Source organism: Pimephales promelas, chromosome 8, assembly GCF_988280905.1.
Source record: "Pimephales promelas chromosome 8, fPimPro1.hap1.1, whole genome shotgun sequence".
NCBI lineage: Eukaryota > Metazoa > Chordata > Actinopteri > Cypriniformes > Leuciscidae > Pimephales > Pimephales promelas.
In genome coordinates, this window is record NC_142776.1 from 11,714,220 (window position 1) to 11,722,180 (window position 7,961).

General features: G+C 39.7%; 1 pseudogene; it reads left to right on the top strand.

The window, feature by feature from the left end:
* Positions 1 to 653: 653 nt before the first annotated feature.
* LOC148977651 (uncharacterized) lies at positions 654 to 3,303 on the top strand (annotated as a pseudogene).
* The last annotated feature ends 4,658 nt before the right edge of the window (positions 3,304 to 7,961 follow it).

Here is a 7,961-nt window from a genome sequence, read left to right on the forward strand (position 1 = left end):
TGCGCGCCACGGCTGTCTGTGTTGTGTTTTTCCAGGACGTGAAAGGGGGCATGTTTCAAGATACGCAACGGAGCAGACCAAACTAATTAACAGGGAGAGACAATCACATTCATTCACACGAAACGCACTCCTTGTCGGCCGCGCGATCGATTCCCTAGCCATTTGTGTTGAAAAGAAATGTAATATTATGATTTCCGTCATTGTTTTATATTTTTGATACTTGATATTTGTACCAGGCCAGCCCACATTGGCCAGCGGCCCACCGGGAAAAGTCCCGGTGCTCCAGATGGCCAGTCCGCCCTAAACGCAATCTGGTTGTTGAAACCGCATATTTTACTCCTCCCAAAAATGCTAAAAAATAAACAAGTGAGAGCGTTATATAGGCTATATATGACATGTTATAGTCAGATATGACGGCGCTACTGCGACACGCATCACATCGCAAATAAAAGTGAAAGTACATACGCTTAATCATCTTCACAATCACACAATCATCTTCAAGTAAAAAAAACAAAATGAACTTACCAGGGCTATAGAGCTCGGGCGTAGACGTCATGGAACGGTGCATTGTGGGTAACGGCGGCCATTTTAGCGGTAACGCAAAAGCCGGTTTGTAATAAGTTATAGTAGCCGGCCGGTCTCCACCAAGAGTTATGGACCGTGACAAAAAAAAGTTGGCTATACCATATATAGACAAACTTCATAATGAAGCCAAACTACGTTACTTAAAAAAAATTGAGGTTATAGGCGGAATCGATCTCTATGAACATAGAGAATGGTCCAAAAGTTATGAAAGTTTGCCATGCCTAAGTTTCCCTGACATCTTCTCCTACCTGGTCTGTGGAGTGAGTGCTTACACCTCCGATCAATTTAAAAATTTTAAGTCACTAGAGGCTCACCTGCAGTTCACAAATGGGTGGGTGCAAGATCTGCAGATCTTCCAAGTAAACGAGGAGAAAACAATCGTTCGCACTAAGGTAATTTTAACGTTACCCACACATCAGTGGACACACACACACACACACACACACACACACACACACACAGACACACACACACACACACACACACACACTTGTCAGATTCTGTAAGCTATGAAGCTTGTCTATGCGGTTTTGTTACACTTCAGGAGTAATTACTCACCTATCATACGTGTAATACGCCCCAGTTTTCGTCTGGTAGTTCTGTAATCCGGTATAATATTGACGAACATTCACCTCAGACACAACCCAGCGTTCACCAAGCAAGACGGCTCACTTTCTATTTTGATTTCGTTCTGGTTGTGACGTCGACCTCGCCTGATTGGTGGACGGCGGATTGGTGAACTAATTTAAAGGGATATTTTAATAACTAACCCAATGGAATATCAATGTAGTAAAATATTATTGCAAATGTCTGTATTTATTTGTGCAGAATAAAAGCTTTTGTCAAACACAACAGTGCTAAAATATTTCAATCCTGCAAGACAGCCATGGCTCACTGAGGTCTCTGCATTTTAGCTTAAATGTTATTCTTGATTTTTGTAAATGCCTTTGGTTAAAAGCATCTAATAAATGAATACATTTAAAGGAGGGAGTGGCAGCAGTTGTGTCATCACCCATCCATCCTTACAGCCACACTTCAGTGCTGTAATTATGCAATATCTGGAGGAGACATTCCCTCTCACTTTTATCGAATGTGCTGCATCAATTGTGTTTTAGGTTATGCACTCCCAGCGGCTGAATGAACCTCCACTTCAGCCATGGGTTATCCTCAGCTCCTGTGGCAAGGTTGATAATGGGCACTGCACATGCATGGCTGGCATTGCTGAGTCTTGCACCCATATTGGGGCTTTGCTGTTCAAAATCGAGGCAGCAGTGAGGATACAGGGGACCAAGACGGTCACAGATGTTCCAGCGTACTGGATGATGCCCTCTAATGTGGACAAGGTTCGAGCTGAGGTGGCCTACAAAATTGATTTCTCCTCTGGTGCTGCTCAACGGAAAGAACTGAACCGGCGCATCAGTGGAGAAAAAGGGTATTCGTACCCGTGCTGGTAACATGTGATCACAAATCCACACTTTCTGACCTGTCACCTCTTTTAAGCATTTTGCACACACATAGCAAGGCTGTTTGTCTGACGGGGATGGAGGACTATTATCAACATTATACAGACCCTGTCTCCCCTTGGATACTTCCGAAGTCCTTGCTGCAGCTTCATGATCCAGGCAAGTATGGATGTGAGTTGTCTCTCCTCCAACAGCACTGTGAGGGCCTCGCAGACATGACTGCAGTAAATGAGGCACAGGCAGCTCTGGTGGAAGCCGAAACAAAGCAGCAATACCTATCACCGGCCTGGTACGCCGTAAGAACAGGTAGGATAACCGCATCCAACATTCATGCCATTTTGCCCACCAGTGTTTCCAAACCTGCCATGTCCACTGTGAGGAAGGTCTGCTACCCAAATAAATCAGCCACTACAGCTGCAACCAGATGGGGGATAGAACATGAGGAAGAGGCAAGGCAGGCCTATGTCAGTGTTATGGCACCACAGCATGAAAACCTGAAGGTGGAGCAGTGTGGGTTCACATTAAATCCATCCTTTCCAGAAGTTGGGGCCTCACCTGATGGGCTCATCCACTGCACTTGTTGTGGAAAAGGCTGTCTGGAAGTCAAGTGCACGTTTAAACACCGTGACACCCACATCCTACAAGCCTGTGCGGATGACATGAATTTCTGCCTCCAGGTAACTGATGGTAAAAATTTAGCTTGAAGAAGACACATAAATACTACAGCCAAGTGCAAACACAAATCTTTGTTACTGAGTCAAAGTTCTGTGACTTTGTAGTGTGGACTGTGATGGACTGTGTTGTGGTTCGAATTTGACCTGATGCAGGTTTTTGGAGCATGTGTTTAGCTAAAGCACGGGAGTTCTTTCTTAAAGTGTGTCTGCCGGAGCTTGTGGCTCACCATTACACTAGGGCAGCCTCCACACCACAGCATGCCGAGCCTTTAACAGAGGTCTCGCAGACATCACACACAGATTCCCCGATGACATCCAGGCCAAGGAAATGGGCTCTACAGAAGAAAAGCAAACTGTGGTGCCTCTGTAGAGGTCCTGAAGGACTCGATGACATGGTAGCATGTGACAATGAGAACTGTGTAGTTCAGTGGTTCCATCTCCGGTGTGTGGGGCTTAGTGAGGCACCTTCAGCCAGTGAACCGTGGCTCTGTGCTACCTGCACACAGAAAGGCTGACATATTTAGACACTATTGTGTGTTGCTAGGTGTTGCGGCTGTAAGCAGTCCAACGATGTGCTGCCGCGGGGGACTATGAAAAAGTTATAGAGTAATATGTTCAAACTTTACATTCAAATTAAATTTTATTCATTTGATTTAATATTTATTTTTTAGTTGTTTACTTACATGTTCTGCACTTTTTCTTATTGTTTACTAATTCATGTTCTGTACACGTTCTTATTGCACAAAAAAAATTGCTTAATTTTTTTTCATTTGATTTAATGTTATTCATTTTTTACTTGTTTATATGTTCTGTACTTCACAAATAAAATGACAGAATTTGAATTAATTTGATTTAATATGATTTATTTTTACTTATTTACATGTTCTGTACTTCACAAATAAAATGACTGCATTTTTATCTAAACAACAGGCATAATATATTCACCAAAGTTCTAAGAACAATCTGAACAGCAGTCTTCATTCAGCAATATAGTAGTAACAATGACAATAAAAATAGTTCAGCTTTGCTGTTACATTATGGTTTCAAAACAACACTGGGGCACATATTAGTCAGAGCACAGCACACACAAAGAATTTTGTCCAGTAAGACCATGTTTTCACCTTCACAGGGAACCACCATGCTTAGTGGAATTGTGTCGTTCAATATGATGTACTTTCCGCGAACACAACCAATTACCCTCTCCACATGAACCCTAAGGTGCGCTATCTTCCTGGTGTCTTCCAATGGCGCGCGGGCGTCTCAGAAGTGCGACCAATGAACTTAGCCCTACGTCATCACGCGATCTTCAGTCTTCACGTACCTTCGCGGGGTTTCAGACACGTGACACGACTTCCACCAATCAGATGCATCACTGTTGGATTGTGGGATTGTTCAGGATTTTGGGTAATGAATTACTTATCCAATACATCGCGAATAAAAGGGATTTATCTTAAAACAAGGTTAGTGCCCCATGAACTTTTGCCGTTTATATGAGCACATACAATCGCTTAGTACAGCCGTAGCTGGTGTTAAGTCTACCATGTATGGTTACGTTTTTATGGCTTATATCTCAAATGTCACTGGAGAAATTGTATTGAATTTTTACTTCCGGCAACGGCTGTGGGCGGGACTGTGACGCTCTATATGAATTGTGATTTGGTCATTCTAATTTATGATCGCGTATCGACCACCGTTACTGTAGGCCTAATATGCACGTATGTCCATTTAAACTCGATTTTGGGTCAAATGTGGATTTGAATCATGACACTGGCAAGAATATGGTTACATTTAAAGATGTTGTACCAAGCATGACAACGCTACAGCTGCTTTTGAAATTACATGTTTTTTTCACTCCCTGAAAAGTAACCGTTTTGGACATACGTGAGTTTCATCGGGCAGTGACGATATATATATATATATATATATATATATATATATATATATATATATATATATATATATATATATATACAGTATATTATATGCTGGAATGTAGAAATTAAAGTTAACAGAAGAAGGACTTTCTTTATTTCATTAAAATATGGTGGAATGTGCAGAAAATAGGTTTAAATGTTCAACAATTTTCTTCTAGTCTGAGACTGTTGTATTTAATTGAATTTTTGCTTGATACAATGTGCATAAAGTTAAAATATTGAAACTAATTATAAAACAAGTTTAAAAAAGAGAATGTTTCATTTGATTACATTTTAGATGATTGAATATGCAGAAAGAATAGAATTAGGCTGAAAGGTATGCTTTAGCGTATTCAGGTCGTGCATCGTGTTTGAAAAAATAACTTATAAAAAGTAACTAGTAAAGCAACTAATTACTTTTTAAAATAATTAATCAGTAAAGTAACTGGATTACTTTCTTGGAGAAGTAATCAGTAACTAATTACTATTTCCAAGTAACTCGACCAACCTGGTTAAAGGACATATCGGGAGCTTTACCACTCTCTCAACACCCAGTAGGCTACAGATATTTTCAGTCAGAGAAAAAGAGGAAGCTCCCGAAAAGAAAGTTGCTTTATTTTATGGTAGTCAGGTATACAGAGACGAGACGTAGGCTATCTGACAGATAAAATAAAAACACGATTGTGATAGCCTTAATGATTGGTCTGATTTCTTCAAACGTTCACCATGTATTTTTTTTTTACTATGTGCAAACAATGCAAGAACAATCATGCTCTATTAAAATATACTCTTATCGAATTTCTAGGTAACAAACCTTGTTTTTAGCGCCTTCTCTACTTTACTCAATAGCTGCTAACATTATTCATCAAATAGTCTGTTTAACCTTTACTATAAATGTTCTACTGTCTATATTATAAAATACACAACCAAGCAAAGAAAAAATGCTTGTAATTAAGACCGTAAGACTGAATTACCTGTTGAGGAGAAAAGTAGGCAACTTCAGCGTCTCTTTTGAAAAAGCTATCCCGACATTTACTCTTGTTCTTCGTACTCTGCGGTCACGTTTCCTTTTTTTTTTTTAGTTTAATTTGGGACTTTGGCATGAGGACTTCTTCTCCTGTGGCTCGGCATATGTATGATCTGGCATAGAAAATAAAATTGCAATTTAGCTTTTTAAAATTGCCGGGTTTAGACAGCCTATGGTTTAGACAAGCGCCTCTCGCTGCTCTGCTCATCCGGTTCTGCTGCTTTAGTCACGTGACACTGGCTCTGAATGAAAACGCGTTGTGGAAATGCGTTTAGTACTTTTTGATCCTCTCTGCTATTATAGTTTTTGAAGTTGGCGGAATGACATGGAAGCCTCCGTGGACTTACCCGTGTATATAAAGATAATAAATTCTTCGTTTACGAGGATAAGTCTGATAATTGGCAGAGGTTTGTACACCACTGTGGACATATTTATGAATAAAAATTTTAATAACAAATTACCTAAAAAGTTACACACAGACCCTTTAATGTCAAAATCTGAGCCATATGAGAGCAAACCGTAACTGTAACTGTTGAAGGCCAGCACTATATGGACTTGTTACGATTCTTCTCAAAGATCGCAACAAAGAAGGGAGACGCCACACAACCGCTGCATAAATCATAAGATTTATTTTACATAAAGTAATTAAATATGATGTGTCAAGAGATCAGTATAAATGTTAGTTAGTATGTCAGCATGTATTTGTAAGTAACAAGCTCAAGTGATGTCAGTTTAACAAAACATAACCAAACATAATCAAAAATCCAAAATCAAAAGATCCTCATCAGGGGAAGTACATCATCTCAGATCTCCGAAACGGTTGTGCTCTCCCGTGACCCATGTGTCCTGTGAGCTCTCTGGAAGTTCCCAGAGCCGCAACAACACCAGTAAGCCATCGTCCATCTCTCTGTTTGACCCAGTGTCTTTTAACACGCCATGATCTGGTTCAGGTGTAAAGCCACGCCCTCCAGTAATCAGCCTGTAACTCGGGGACAAACACATGAGCACAAACACTCATTGAACCGTCACAGACTGAAGATAATTATCTGCATATATGAAGTGGTTGATGATATTACCGACCATACAACCAGTTCCACAGCTGTTTTATATTTATCCATATAAACATTAAAGGGAAAGGGTGACAGAATGCTTCAGAATTGCATAGATTAAATGGAGCAGACACAAAATTACCCCATTTCACATGCTGATAAAGCGTACCAAAAAGCCAAAATTCTCACTAGAAATTTGGGAACTCCTCTATTGAGTAACTTATAAAATAATTGCTCATGATTCACACGATCAAATGCTTTAGAGACATCAATAAAACATAAAAATTGTAGAATTATGCCTTTTGTATAAATCTAGAATCTCCTTTTAAGCAAAAATACACATATCTTTGCCATGTTTAAAACCAAACTGATTATCACTGGCCAGGATAAACTGTTCCAATAGGCACTAACATCACAGATAAAATGGTAAAATACCATGAACTAAAAATACAGTAAAACAAATTGCAAGAAGAGGACAGAGTTTTCTAGCAGATATCTTATCAATATTCTTTGGCAAACATGTTTTAAAGTTATTTATTCTTCCAGAAATCATTTTGATTATTTTTTTGCAGTTTCCTTGCAAGTGAATCATTAACTTAAGTATCATTAACTTAAGTAAGAAATATACTTTTGCTATGGTTAAATGTTCAGTGATATTTCTGAATTTTGGCACATTTTTTTCTCTCCATAATGTTGAAAGCGCAACTAGTACATACACAAAATTTTGTCATGCTTGCATGTGTGGAAGTACTTAAAACAAGTGTGTTAGCCCCGCGCTCCCCTAAGTGTAGCTATTATCAGGTAAATGCACTTTGCTAGAGAGAATCAAACCATTGTCAGAACAAAAATGCATTATATGATTGGCAAATAAGGAGCAACCATCAGACACATCTGTATTCATATCACCCATTATAAAAACGCAAGTAGAAACATTATCTTGAATAAAAGACATGACACATGCCACCCTGTTAAGATATTCATCTTCATTCTGGGTACTCTCACAGGGTGTGTAGATGTTCAGAATGATGATTTTTTCCCCCCCATCATAACTAAACTCAATTCCCATAGCCCATTCAACATCCAGTCTGACCACTTTAACAAGCAGATCAAACTTTTTGTGCCATAATACGGCAACGCCGTCAGGTATTCTGCCATGAAGAACTATTCCAGCGCCCCACAACAGTGCTCCATGCCGGGGACTGTTGCAGAGGACTCGGAGACACCCTGTGCCGCCGGCTCCTGCAACTCTC